Source organism: Biomphalaria glabrata, chromosome 6 (genome assembly GCF_947242115.1).
Source record: "Biomphalaria glabrata chromosome 6, xgBioGlab47.1, whole genome shotgun sequence".
In the NCBI taxonomy this organism is placed as follows: domain Eukaryota; kingdom Metazoa; phylum Mollusca; class Gastropoda; family Planorbidae; genus Biomphalaria; species Biomphalaria glabrata.
In genome coordinates, this window is record NC_074716.1 from 27,638,414 (window position 1) to 27,652,993 (window position 14,580).

A 14,580-nucleotide genomic window follows, 5' to 3' on the forward strand; every position below is an offset into this window, starting at 1 on the left:
TTAATCTAATAGCCTCCCCTATGTTGTTTTTTTGATGTTCCTTTGGAAGATATTACATCTTAGCACAAACCTCACGCAGGACCGTTGTCCATTCGGTTCTTTAGGCCAGGCTATGCTCTTACGGGACCTCCGTTTCGGGGAGGAGGAACCACCCGTATTTCATATTCTTACCTACAATGAAGTCCAGTAGGGAATCGGCGCCTGCATGGGCGCCGTGATCCCGTTGATTGTTAGAAAGGCTTTTATCCAACAACCAGGCCTGGACATGGGGTTCCCCATTCCGTGTCCTGTCTGAGGGCTCCCAGTAGTAGCGGCCATAGTGGTGACTGGGCGGAAACCAGACCCTATAAACAAAGCCCCATCGAAACCATTCTGGCGCGGTGTGGGGTAATAAGGTTTCATTTGGTAGATTGACCTACTTACAATCGCCCCTATAAAAACGTTAACGGATCGGTGTGGGATTTTAGTTATTGGGCCGTTAACGTCTTTCCGCTTTCATGCCGGTGTGGGATTTCCCCAATCACGCCAGAACCAACATGATGAAATCTTTATTATAACATAAAAAACAATATTATGATGTTTTAAATTGTAGTATTAATCGTCTTAAAGCTAAATGTTGCTTTGAATCCTTTTTGTAAGTAATATTAAGATTAAAAAAAAAATTAATTAGGGTTCTATTGGGGAAATCCCTAACTGGAATAGTGAAGTTTTACCCGTATGGGCCCAATGCAGACTTTTCGTAATCAAATAGTGTGTGTGTGTGTGTGTCTGATTTTTTAATGTGCACACTAAAAAAATATATCTATATCTAGTAATATTTAATCACACATAGAATCTAAAGTTAAAGGAGAACATTTTTTTTTTTTTTTTTTTTTTTTTTTTTTTTAGATTTAGATTTTTAAAAAAAGTTTTATACATTTTAACATTTTTTTCCACCAATGAAAAAGAAGCATTTATTTCTTTTAAGCTCGCGATATTCGGCACAAACTGGATTATTCAGTCTTCACTCTAGAGCGTACACACGTGGATCAAATTAGAGCTAACTAGATCTAGATCTAAATCTGTTAAGTTATTAGTTATACTACAAGATATAGAGCTATAGTCACTCTAGTCTAGGTCTAGTCAATCTAGACTTTCATTAATATAATAGATCTATTATAAATAATTTTATGAGCTGTACTTCTTGATATCAATGCATATGTTCTTCAACTCATGGCAGCAGCCATGGAAATTCAATTGGAATGGTCGTAACTTATAAGTTAAAGTCTTAAGCCTATCACAAGTACAGATCATCATCATCAGATGATGAATCTCTAAGTACTCTAACACTACTAACAGATCTAATCTAGATAGTAGATTAGGTCTAGACTTAGAATAGATTTATAGATATATCTAGATAATCTAGAATGCTAAGAATCTAGATCTAGAGATTCTATAGATCTCTCTAGACTAGTTTTATTACAATATCTAATAGTAGTAATAGGCTACTAGATCTAGTACGATATAATATTATTAATATATATATTATATCTAGACTTGAGACCTATTAAATCTAGATCTAGACGACTTAGACTTAACTTAAGTGATTAACATTCATGCGTTATGACTAGATTTACTGATTTACTAATATTACTATTTAGAATAGATTCTAGATCTAGATTCTAGAATCTACCATGAAATGGCTAATGCATCTGCAGCATAGAATTAGATTTAGTTAAGGACTTAAAATTACTAGATCTTAAATCTAAATCTACTACCTTTTAACTTTTAGGGCAGAATATTAGATCTAGTCTATATGCCTATCTAGTCACGTAACTGTAAACTAATACTTAGACTTAGGACTTTGGACACTTTGGTATATTAATATAATAATTATTATACTCATAGTACTCATAGTACTTCTATTCTAATTCAAATATTTTGAGGTTAGAAAAAATTGACCTAGACTTATAAGATATACTAAGACTTAGTAAACTTAGATCTAGATCTAATAAAAGATAGTCTAGAATAGTCTAGATTCTAAAATCTAGTTGTTATTAGAAAATTTAGTAGATATAGAATAATATTTAATTAATATATTGTTAATACAGACTAATCTTTAATTTTTTCATACTATAGGCGATAGGTCATTTAGATTAAATAATTCTAGATCTAGTAACTAGTTATAGTTATAGTCATAGACCTATAGTATAGACTTATAATCTTATAATATAGATATTTACTTTGTAGAGACTAATGTACAATATTAGGCCTACACTCCAGATCTTGAAAATCTAGTCTAGAGTTTAGAATGTTTAAATTTATACAAATAAATAAAATCAAACGTTTATATTGGTTTTAAAATCAGATATTGAGATATGTCTAGAAAAATATGTATATATATAGTATATCTATATTAGGGGCCTATATATAATAGACTAACGCCACTAACGGCTAACCCTATAGCTGCTATAGACTATAGCCCTATATTGACATTGTTTTTTTTGTTGTTTTTTTTAAATGTTCTTTCAGAGTTGAAGATATCTACTTGGTAGTCTAAACCTCAAAGGAGCTTAGGGAAGTGATGGCAGTTGCAGGGTATGAACCAGACGACCATGCAGAGACCAACGAGGCGACCAAACAGTCCATCGTGCATACCACATAACCAGGTCCAGGTAGCCTTAGATCTTTATTCACCAATACTCAATATATGTTAGATTTTATTTTTCTAGGCTCTATGTAATAGAATTAAATAGATCTATACAGATCTAGAAATTCTAGATCTATAAACTAGACATAGATCTAGATTCTAGATTATATTTAGATCTAGCTAGAATATCTAGAGGTCTTAATACTAATTATTATATTATACATTTTTCTACAATTTGATCTAGGATTCATTCTATACTATAGGCTTAGCTAAGGCTTAGGCTTTTTTAAATTTCATTGTGTGGATACTGTTAAAGAAAAAATACAGAGTCTCATCATTAGGCTATAGCAACAGTTTTTCTTATACACCATACCATAAACATTTCAGGATTTGTCTTTATTGTAATTTTTTTTTTTTTTTAGAATGCCAGTTTTCTTTAAGGGCAGCTGACAATAAGAATTGTCTATGTATGCACTACAGATGCTGTTCAATATCTTTTCATGAGGAAGCCTGCTCAAAAAGGTACGAAGAATAAATTTTTCTTTAAGATTACTGATCAGTGACCCCCCCACCCCCCAAACCAAATGAAAATTTTAATGAGATCAAATCAATTAAATAAAAAAAATGTAAAATAAATGTTAATCTTGTGAAACAATGTTCGAGAGCAATATCTTCAGCTTTTTGTAATTTCACTGAGATTTAAGTTCATTATTAATTGACATAAAAAATTAGAATGAACATTTATACAATGAAAATAGGGCCTACATAGAATTGTTTTTGACCTAATGTCATTATATAGCAACAATCCTTCTTGTATACCTTACCTTAAACATTTTGTGTTTTGCCTCTATTGTAATATTATTTTTTTTTGCATTCTTTAAACATTTTTTATGTTTTTATTTATTTATTTATTTTTTTTATTTTTTTTTAACAGATCGCCACATTTTCTTTAGGGGAAGTTGACATTAATCTTTTAGGTTAATAATAACCTATGCATGCAGTACAGATGCTGTTCATCATCTTTTCCTAAGCAAGCCTGCTTAAGAAGGTAAGAATTAAATTTTGCTATTAGATTACTGATCAGCAATCTGAAAGTAAATTGTTAATGGGATGGAATTTAATAAATGTAAATAAAGAAATGCTATCCTAATTTTGAAATATGCTGGTTGTGGGTTTTTTTTTTTTTGTTATGTTTTTTTTAAGTTTCACTGTGATAATTGTTTATTTTAATTCTAGAATAACTTTTCAGCCAACTTATTTTTAAAATTACCATAGAACTCTAACAACAGAATATAGTTGTATTAGTAAGAGCCTGTGATAAAGTTAATATAAATAAATTGGACAAAATATAATATTGAATGAATTGAAGCCTAGCTCGATCTAGTCTGCCATTGCACTTTTAGCATAGTCAAATACCAGTGCCACATTTGCTGACACCAATTCATAACATTTAATTTAAGGAGAAGATTGAACTCCAAATTTTGAAATACCATTAATTTTTGTGTTGCTTAATAGGCTTTAGAAGCAGCCTAATTTTTGAGCACCGTTTATCATCAAGGGCTGGAAATATAACCATTAAATAGTATGTCCACATAGATAAATGTAAGGTCTTCTGATGTTTAATTGTTAGATTCTTTTTATTATTAATACAGCTTGAAGGTAGTTTTATTACATGACTATAATATTTATTTGTTCGTTTGTTTGTTCCAGCTGCTGCATGGAAGTCAAAATATGAATTATTGCCACCAGTCTTGAAGTCAGCTTGTAAAGAATGCTAAGAATTGAATGAAAATGCTGTCTTGATATCTTGTTTGTGCTGTTATATTTGTCTTTTGTGTTGGTTAATTATTCCATGAATAAAAAATAAAAAAAAGTTAATTGTGTAAGTTTGATTTAAGAATAAATGATCAGAGCATGCAAGTCTTATATAGTACGTTACCAAAAATTGTATTGTTTGATAGTGTTCAAACCCAAAAATGTAATTTAACTTGTCCATTACTTTATAAATATGTTGACATTATAGCTAGATGTATATAGAAATCATGCACTGATTCAATTATTATAATTCCCAAACAATTATGTCAAATAATTCTATTGCTAGATCTAAATCATCATTGTGAAAGTAGACCTATGTAAAAGGTTAAAAATCTCATACTAAACCATTGAGCTGCATTTGAACAAAAAGGGCATTATAAACAAAAAATCACTAATGAATTTGTTTTAAACTACAGTATTGAAAAACATTAAAGATTATTCCTAATTAAGCCATAATAAAATTTAATGACTGAACCATCGGAGACAGTATTTGCATGATAATACCTAATTGAGCCCTAATAAATATTTCAGTTACTAAACCATCAGGGCCAGCATCGGACCGATAATGGCACAATAAGGGTTATCCCTAATTGAACCCTAATTAATATTTCAATTACTAAACCATTAGGGCCAGCATTGGACCGATAATGGCACAATAAGGGATATCCCTAATTGAACCCTAATAAATATTTCAGTTACTAAACCATTCAGGCCAGCATCGGACCGATATTGGCACAATAAGGGTTATCCCTAATTGAACCCTAATTAATATTTCAATTACTAAACCATTAGGGCCAGCATTGGACCGATAATGGCACAATAAGGGTTATCCCTAATTAAACCCTAATAAATATTTCAGTTACTAAACCATTCAGGCCAGCATCGGACCGATATTGGCACAATAAGGGTTATCCCTAATTAAACCCCAATGAAAATCTCAGTTACTAAACCATTGGGGCTAGTATGGGCTTGATTAGGGCGCGATTCTGGAAATCCCCAATGAATCCGGAAGTGGGTTTACCCATTCTGGGCCGATATTGGCACGATTAGGGTAGCCCGTATTGGTCCCTTATGGGAACCTAATGACGCCAATGTGCAAACGGTATGCGCGCCCATTAGGGCGCGATTTGGGCTATTTAGGGCTGCAATTAGGGCAAAGGGGGATAACCCTAATTAAAACTGATACTGGGCCGTAATGGGCATGTTTATAGGGGACCGTACCACGTACACGGCGCACCGCCCCCCCCCCCTCCCCGGAACGGGCCCACTCGCTATAAGTGGCTGAGACCAGAACTTACCATGGCGAGCTTGTCTCATATTCCTATAATGTTACCACCACTGTTCCGTGCGGGAACCGCCATTCCAGCTAATCCGGTCACTGATGACGGCCCCCTTTGTGGAACGGTGTGGCAGACTTTTTGGACTGGGGTGCGGGCTATTTGTTCCATCCCTACCCCGAGTGAGAGAAAAAAACAAGAAAAGCTCACCCAGGGAATACCGAAAGGGCCTGGTTCGCTACTCGTACTTAGCCTATCTAGTTCCACTACTAGACGTTTCCACGGAGGCGCCACGCTGAGGCGACGGGTAGCTGGAATCCCCCATCATATTCTTACAGACTGTCCCAGACTAAATTCTGTTACGAGTTACGATAACAAGGGAGGATCCAGAACTATTGAGTAGGGGGGAGGGCAATTTATTTTCCAAACCCTAACCCTAACCACAACACAAATGAAGTTGTAAGTTTAGGTGCTGAAACAATTGATGGAGAAACATGACAATTGATAGAGAAACAAGACAATTGGTGGAGAAACATGACAATTGGTGGAGAAACATGACAATTGATGGAGAAACATGATAATTGGTGGAGAAACATGACTATTGGTGGAGAAAAATGACAATTGGTGGAGAAACATGACAATTGGTGGAGAAACATGATAATTGGTGGAGAAACATGACAATTGATGGAGAAACATGACAATTGATGGAGAAACATGACAATTGATGGAGAAACATGACAATTGATGGAGAAACATGACGATTGATGGAGAAACATGACATTGACAAACTAGAAGCAACTAGGGTACAATGGTTCAAAGAGAAAATATGGCTGAACATAAGCTCCAAAAAGGACTCAAACCACGGACCTCCAAAAAGTTACCGTGCTAACACCTGACTTGACCATCCAGTTACCGAAACAAGAATGTTACAAGTCCGTAGAGTTATCTGGACAAGTCCAACAGTGCCGCTACTATAGCTTTGTGTCGTGCTTATAAAGCGATGTAAACATGCGAACCAGGAGTGCATTGGAATCCTTGCGTAGAGGAAGCTGATGAAGCAAGGTCAACAAGTGCGTCTTTTTGTGTGTTTGTATGTGTCAGTGTGTCCTGAGTCAAGGCGTATTTCTAAGTGCAGGGCGTGGCCGCTGTGACAAGTGGTGGTGATGTTGAGTTGAAGTGAAAGCTCAGAGTGAGCAACAAGTTCACCGTGACCTATACGACACCAGGTCCTGTACACGAGGACAACGACTTGACCTTGTTGCGCACTCTTGGGTTCTTTCGAAGTGACCGAGGTGACCTTTTAGAAGTACAAAGCATGCGAAAACATTTTTTTTCAGCAATAAACAGATTATGTATTGAAACACGAGAGAGAGAGAGAGAGAGAGAGAGAGAGAGAGAGAGAGAGAGGATCCAGAAAATGATGACACAGAACAGTCATGGAAACTTAGTTGTTAGTAGATCTACAGATAATGTTTAATGTGAACTGTTGCAGTAGCATTAGTGAAAGTAACAGACATTTCAGTACAGAATTGGATCTCACTTTCTGTTTTACATATTTAAATAATATATAGCTTTGTTTATCCTAGATCAAGTTTCGTTTATCCTAGATCTCGTTAGTTTATCCCAGATCTGGTATTGTATAGCCTAGGCCTCCTAGATCCACTGGCGGATCCAGGGGGGGGGGGCGGTAGGGGCGATCGCCCCCCCCTCTCGGCCGACCCCCCCCCTTCGGAAGGGGGGGGGGGCGGACGAACTTTAGTATAGGATTCACACAATTTGTATACGAATTTATTACTTATGTTAAAAATATATACTAATTATTTATATTTCAACCTATTTTTAGATTATTTCGCCCCCACCCTCTAGTATGTTGGCCGATTTGGTAGGGTCGGGAGGGGGCGATGGTATCAATCCCGCCCCCCCCCCCCCTTAACTTTCGAGTGGGGGGGCGGTCCAATTTATTAGTAGAAATCACAGCCTGCTAACAAAATCAATTAAATATCTATATCCTTGTAACTTGTTATTGATATTTTAACCGATCTTTATATTATGTCGTTCCCTGTTTGCCGATTGGTGTGGGGAGGGGACGAATACCTCTTCTGCCCTTCCCACCTAAACCCTTTGAGTGGGGGGGGGCGGTCCGTTTTTATTGAGAAATCATAGTTTGTGAACAAAATTAGTTGAATTAATATATAAATCTTATATTATGTCGCTCCCTTTCTGGTATTTTGGCCAATAGGTGGGGTGAGGGGGGGGGGGGCGATTGCATGTACTGCCCTCCCCACTCTAGCCCTCTGAGTGCTGGGGGGGGGGCGGTCCTATTTTTGTGGAGAATCATAATTTGTGAATAAAATTAGTTGAATATCTATATAATATAAACTACGTATTGATATGTGACCCATTGTAAATATGTCGTACCACACTCTAATCTCAAATTGTATCATTAGCAAATTTAAATGAAAAAGGGTTGTACCAGGTGGGAGGGGCGATACATGCAATCGCATTTCCCCCATCGGACAAATCAATACTTTTTCTTTTTGTATTATAGTTAAGAAATTACAAAATTTAAAAATCTGTCACTAATATAATTTTTATATACTATAAATTAAATTCTTATATCGAGTCGCCCCATACCTATTCTTTAATGCCAAATGCAATCTTTAGCAGAAATGAGTAAAGGAGCGAGGATTAATCGTTTTCACTCTACTGCCATTCCCATTTCCAGACAGAGTTTTTGTAATTTCACATGAAGTTATCATAAGTATTTTAAGAAAGACTTAGCATTGGAAAAGTTAGAATTCAAACGAAATTTTTCAGTATAAGAGTCATGATTGAGATGAGTTCTAAACTCAAATAACGTTTTCATAGTCGCTTTTTCCCAACCTTTACTCAATCTGATATTTTTCTAGCTAAATAAATTTGGGACTATAACTCACAATTTATGCTAGAGTTTTCTTGAATACTATTTATCGAATAAGTTTTTTTTCGGCGGCGATCCTCAAAGCAAAAATCTAAATACGTGGGGTATCCTATCTTTTCAAGGAACAAATCGGTTTTATTTGCAATGTATTATGGGTCTATAAATTCAAATTAGAATATTTTTCAAGTACAACATTATTCGAAAGGTCGTTTTTTTAATAGTATGAATAATGAGCTTAAGGTCAGGAGAATGCGTTTCTGCAGTGAAGAATGCAAGAAAACGCTTTCGGCGTCGGGGCTTCGCCCCGAACTCCATTTCTGAGTAATGAGTTGTAGATTTCAGGAGAATGCGTTTCTGCAGAGAAGAATGCAAGAAAACGCTTTTGGCGTCGGGGCGAACTCCATTTATATATAATGAGTTGTAGATGTCAGGAGAATGCGTTTCTGCAGAGATGAATGCAAGAAAACGCTTTTGGCGTCGGGGCTTCGCCCCGAACTTCATTTATGGGTAATGAGTTGTAGATGTCAGGAGAATGCGTTTCTGCAATGAAGAATGCAAGAAAACGCTTTTGGCGTCGGGGCTTCGCCCCGAACTACATTGTGAAGAATGAGCTGTACTTGTCAGGAGAATGCATATCTGCAGTCAAAAAAGCAAGAAAACGCTTATGGCGTCGGGGCTTCGCCTCGAACTTCACCAGAGAACCGTATAGCGCTGCCACAGTTGTTTTGTTTTTCGCCGAAGGCTGCTTTTTTTATTCTCATATATATATATATATATATATATATATATATATATATATATATATATATATATATATATATATATATATATATATATATATATGTATGTGTGTGTGTGTGTGTGTGTGTGTGTGTGTGCATGTGTGTGTGTGTGTGTGCGCGCGCGCGCGCTGTATGCACGTTTATGCGTAGGGTTAGGGTTTACTGGGCGTTAGGGTTAGGGTTTGGAAAAAAATCGCCCCCCCCCACTCCAAAGTTCTGGATCCGCTAGTGCCTAGATCTAGTTTCGTTAAGCATAGATCTAGTTCATCAATCTAATTCTCTCTCGGTTGAGAAGGCGATGACCATCCGTCAGTTACTAGAGATAGTGGACTGGGGTCGTGGGAGAGCTGGTGGACACTCAGTAATATGACTTTTGCCTGAGGGGTAACAGGCGTCCCAACTAATTCGCTTCAATTAATGTCTAAAAGGAGGGAGGGGGATGCTGCCCCTATTTTTTTTTTTTTTTTTTTGCCTACTACAGTCGCGGGACAAATGCGAAATAATCCAATCACATAATTGCACCCGAAAAAGAATTATCGCTCTTGGGACTCCCGTAACAGACGTCATCCTTCTGTTATGTGTTTCCGGTGTCATGGCTCTGGATCTTGATTCATTTCGGGCATATCTTTAATGTGTATGCAGGCCCGGATTTAGGGTTGGGAAGAGTCTGCCACAGCTCAGGGCTAACGTCTACGAGGTAGAAAAAAAGGAGGAGGTGGGCTGGAGATTTTACGTTCACCAAATGCTCAGCGCTGCTCTAGTGCCCGAAACATGCATTTTTTTGCAGAAAGCAGCAGAAAATCGATGAACTAACTGCGCTCCCTCAACCCACGAGCTATAAAAGGGAGGGGAGAATTCTAAATGCATTAATGATGGGACCTCCATCGTACCGACGAAATTAACAGCGGCCTTGACCCGCACAGAACCTCAACATTCTAAAGTATTGGTGTGCTACAACCAGCTACACATTTGCAATGTTACACTATAGATCTACATACACGCGCGTAGTCATGGACACTTCCTGAAGATTTTGTTCAAACAAAATTAATTTTGAGTTCTCCTAAAATCATGATCACTTCCGGTTTGAAGAAAGAAGGGAGAGAGCAACGGAGATTAGAAATCACAGATTGGCAAATTGTTCGTTGCTCGTATGAACAAGCTCTAGAAATCACAGCTTGGCAAATTGTTCGTTGCTCGTATGAACAAGCTCTAGAAATCACAGATTGGCAAATTGTTAGTTGCTCGTATGAACAAGCTCTAGAAATCACAGATTGGCAAATTGTTAGTTGCTCGTATGAACAAGCTCTAGAAATCACAGATTGGCAAATTGTTAGTTACTCGTATGAACAGGCTCTAGAAATCACAGATTGGCAAATTGTTAGTTACTCGTATGAACAAGCTCTAGAAATCACAGATTGGCAAAAACAAAACGGCCTTAACGGATTTAGTGAATTCACTCTCCATCCAAAAGAAAAACTTGTTATCTTCAGTTTTTCGAGTTTAAATACAACAAATTTTCTATATTTATGAATCAGTCAGGAAAACCAATGACTTTGATTCACACGCATGACTAGATAGACTTAGGGACATAGAACGTAATCATCTTTTAGTTTTGAATTAACGTCTGTATTTTATAAGATAAGATTTCCTATACTTGCATAGAAATATCTAAAATTCTTTTCCATCTTTCATCTTTTTGTGAATGACATTGATGAAAATCAAGAAAACCGACATCAAAACATCACTTCCAATGATTAGATCTAGATTTTAATCGACAATTCTGTGAGTGTAAATAATCAGTTTATGTTCTCACACGCTCGTTGTGTTACGCGAGTTGAATGTTACAAAGTACTAAGGGTAACCTTTTTAAATATGTCACGAAACTAGAAAGACTAAATATAGATATAAAAAGATGAAAACTATAGTCTATATCTGAAAAGAAAAAAACAACAACTTTTCTTTCACAAGAGGAAAATTCGCGATTGATTAAATATAAAATACGTCCATAAATGGGTGGTCTTTTTTTTTAATAATCACAAACACACAAACATGTTACACAATTATAATCGTCTTATTGTACGCATGGGCTTAATTTAGAGAGCTCAATGTTATACGCGGATGTAAACAGCCCCCCACCCCCCAAACCCCCCCCCCCCCCCCCCAGATAATAATAAAAAAAATTAAAAACAAAAGACAAATATAACATGTATGAAAATATATGCGGATGTAACCACTTGGTAAATCTTGAAGCAGATGGTTGGTAAATTCGTATGTCTTAAAAATAACAGTAAAGACCAACACCCCCTCCCCCCCTCCAAACCTAAGCCAAGGATACAAACTTTCTTGAAAAAATTCTCCACCGTCAAAATTGGAGCAAACAAGAAAAATAAATACAAAGGAAGGGAAAAAAGCTGAGATTATTTTAGTTGTATCCAAGTGATGTTCATAGTTGATACTAGTTGACACCATATCCATTCAACAATGTATGAAGTGATTGGGTCACTTGGTTAGAACAAGACGTCACGAAATGAAACACAGCGTTCGGCGAAGGATAAACTCAATGTCAATGTATTCCTTTTCGTTCACCGACAAATCGTTCACGACTTTACGTTCACGCGACTATTCGTTCACCAGACATTTCTTTCACCCGACAATTCGTTCACGCGACATATCGCTCACGGACTATTCGCTCACAGACAACTTGTTCACCGACAACTTGTTCACCGACAGTTGGTTCACGACAAATCGTTCACGGCACGGACAAATTGTTCACAGACAAATCGTTCACTGGATAGTATATATTCTCGTCGCGTGTTTAATTTATTTACATTAAAACTTTTGTAGCTATTATTTCCAAATGCAAAAAATTTCTAGAGATCAGGTCAAATCCGAGTTTATTTAATTTCGTTGTTGTTGTTGTTGTTGATATTTTGTTAATGAGGACAGTATGTGCTAAAAATTATACTTAAAATAAAAAAAAATAAAAAAAGAGATCTTACAAGCTAGCTGGAAAATTTAAACGGGTCCTCACTTTACTATAGGTAACATTTTTACTTTCACCTTTAATATACCTTTACACCCCCCTCTTTTTTTCATCTCCCGGGACGGTACGTGACGTTTTGGCGCCGCCGTTTTGGCGCCGCCGTTTTGGCGACGGGACGTTTTGACACGAGCCGTTTTGGCGACGGGACGTTTTGGCGCGAGATATCATTTGACGATAATTTAATAAGCACGTAGCTTTTATAGCAATGTTAATTTCACTCTACCATAATATTGTATGTATAGTATGAATTCTAACACCGTTCAGCGAATTGTTTTTTTTTTTTTAATTATAAAGGTTTTGCTTATTTCATGAATATAGGCCTATCATAAGTAAGATTCCTGAATGGTAATGACATGCTTTATGTGAGTTCTGCTAATCGCACTGGGTGACATTTTTGGATTTCTTTCCAAAAGATTTTTTTAAATTTAATGTAATATACGAACTAGCAAAGTGTCACACTTTAATATAACAAAAAACCATGTTAACATCTAAAGCTCTATTACGCTGAATGACGACAATAATTCCACACATAGTAAAGATCAAGACACGGAATGTGGTCAGTACAAACTCTAACGTGAAAAAATATATTTTGAGAAATTGGGTAGGGGTGGTTTGGGTGACACATCTCGCATTGACGCAGGTAGAGTTAAACAAATGAAGACAAGACCAGCACAGAGCACTGGTTGGTGGCGTCATGCGTCTGGCGATTATCTACTTGGGAATGGTCATTACATGTGACACCTATCCCGCCCCCTCTCTTCTGCTTACCTTTCACTCCTTGTATATACTCTTTCCTCCACCCCTCCCCTCTCTCACGCGATTTTAGTTTTTAATTTTAAAGTAATATCTTAAAAAACGTTTTTGAAAATAAAAAGGTGCCTCTTAATAAACACACATACACAAGCCAAAATGTTTATTAAAGAAAATGATGTGAAAAACAAACACACATTTAGTACGTGAAAAATATGTCTTAACACAAACACTCATGCAAAACATAGATATGAATAATTCTTTTAAAAGAAATAATACAATAAACGTACTTAATGTATTTCGCGCCAAAACGTCCCGTCGCCAAAACGGCTCGCGCCAAAACGACCTTCGCGCCAAAACGGCGGGGCCAAAACGGCGTCGCCAAAACGTCCTGCTTCGCTCCCGGGAATCTAGCCACTCATCTGGATACTCTAGTTAACACCTTGTGGAGTGCTAGACAGACTGGCTCTTCTGGAAGTCATAAAACTTTATTGGACATTGCCTATACACATGTTCAATCTGTTAACAATGAAAATATCTACTAGACACTAGTATAGTACTTTCCATCAAGTTTAAAAGAAGTTCTATTTTAGTTTTATTTTAGTTAACGTGTTTCTATATGTGACCACCCATTGGTAGACTAATTTGATTGTCGCTTGTGACTAGGCATTGTATCGTTGTGACTAGACATGTCACCCTCTGACTACAAATTTATTGAAACAATTTTATTTTGTTGTATTGCGATAAATTAAAATTTTTTGATAGGGAACCAAAATATTTCCTAGTGTTGTATATGTAATTAGTTGTTTTTTTCTTAGATGTCTTAATTGATAAGTATTAATCTTAGATCTGTATCTAGTATGTTACGTTCAGAGTTGAACAGTGAAACCATATATATTGTACCAAATCTAGTACCATTGTTAAAAATTTCTAAATTATCTCTCGTAAAAACTCTGAAAGGATTGTGGAAAAAATACTAGTGTGTCTGAGCTAGCCAGGAAAACCAGTGACTTGGCAGAATGCATGACGCGTAGGACGTAGTCATTTTTTGAAGAAACGTCTGTATTACATAAGCTAAGATTTGTTTTTGTTAATAAGATATCAATAAAATGGGTATGTTAATTAAACATCTGGACCGCTATTAAGAAGATAAGTAAATATGGGTAGGGCGAACAAGACTACATGACGGACATGAGTGTAAAAGAAGGCCTACATGTTGACAGTACAAATGTTAGGATGGCTGACTGGTCGTGCGGTTTGCTCGCTGGACTGTCGTTCGGATTTCTCGACGGTCGAGGGTTCAAACCCTGCCCGCTCCCATCCCCCGTCGTCCTGCGGGAGGTTTGGACTAGGAAGTAAACTAT

The 14,580-nt window shown here is 36.6% G+C and overlaps 1 protein-coding gene and 1 long non-coding RNA gene across 12 annotated transcripts in view; one reads left to right on the top strand and one right to left on the bottom strand.

The window, feature by feature from the left end:
- The window catches only part of LOC106068964 (protein still life, isoform SIF type 1-like), a 239,627-nt gene that overhangs the window by 77,328 nt on the left and 147,719 nt on the right, over positions 1-14,580 (bottom strand). The gene's annotated exons all lie outside the window — the stretch shown is intronic.
- Positions 973-4,690, top strand: LOC129926940 (uncharacterized). 8 transcript variants are annotated; one of them, XR_008778642.1, is made up of 5 exons: positions 973-1,063; positions 2,512-2,654; positions 3,052-3,151; positions 3,564-3,677; positions 4,340-4,689. It is a non-coding gene; the product is annotated as an uncharacterized LOC129926940 (long non-coding RNA). The 8 variants fall into 8 exon arrangements; XR_008778646.1 differs by having other exon boundaries at positions 1,005-1,023; positions 4,340-4,690; XR_008778649.1 differs by lacking the exon at positions 973-1,063 and adding an exon at positions 1,091-1,116 and having other exon boundaries at positions 4,340-4,690.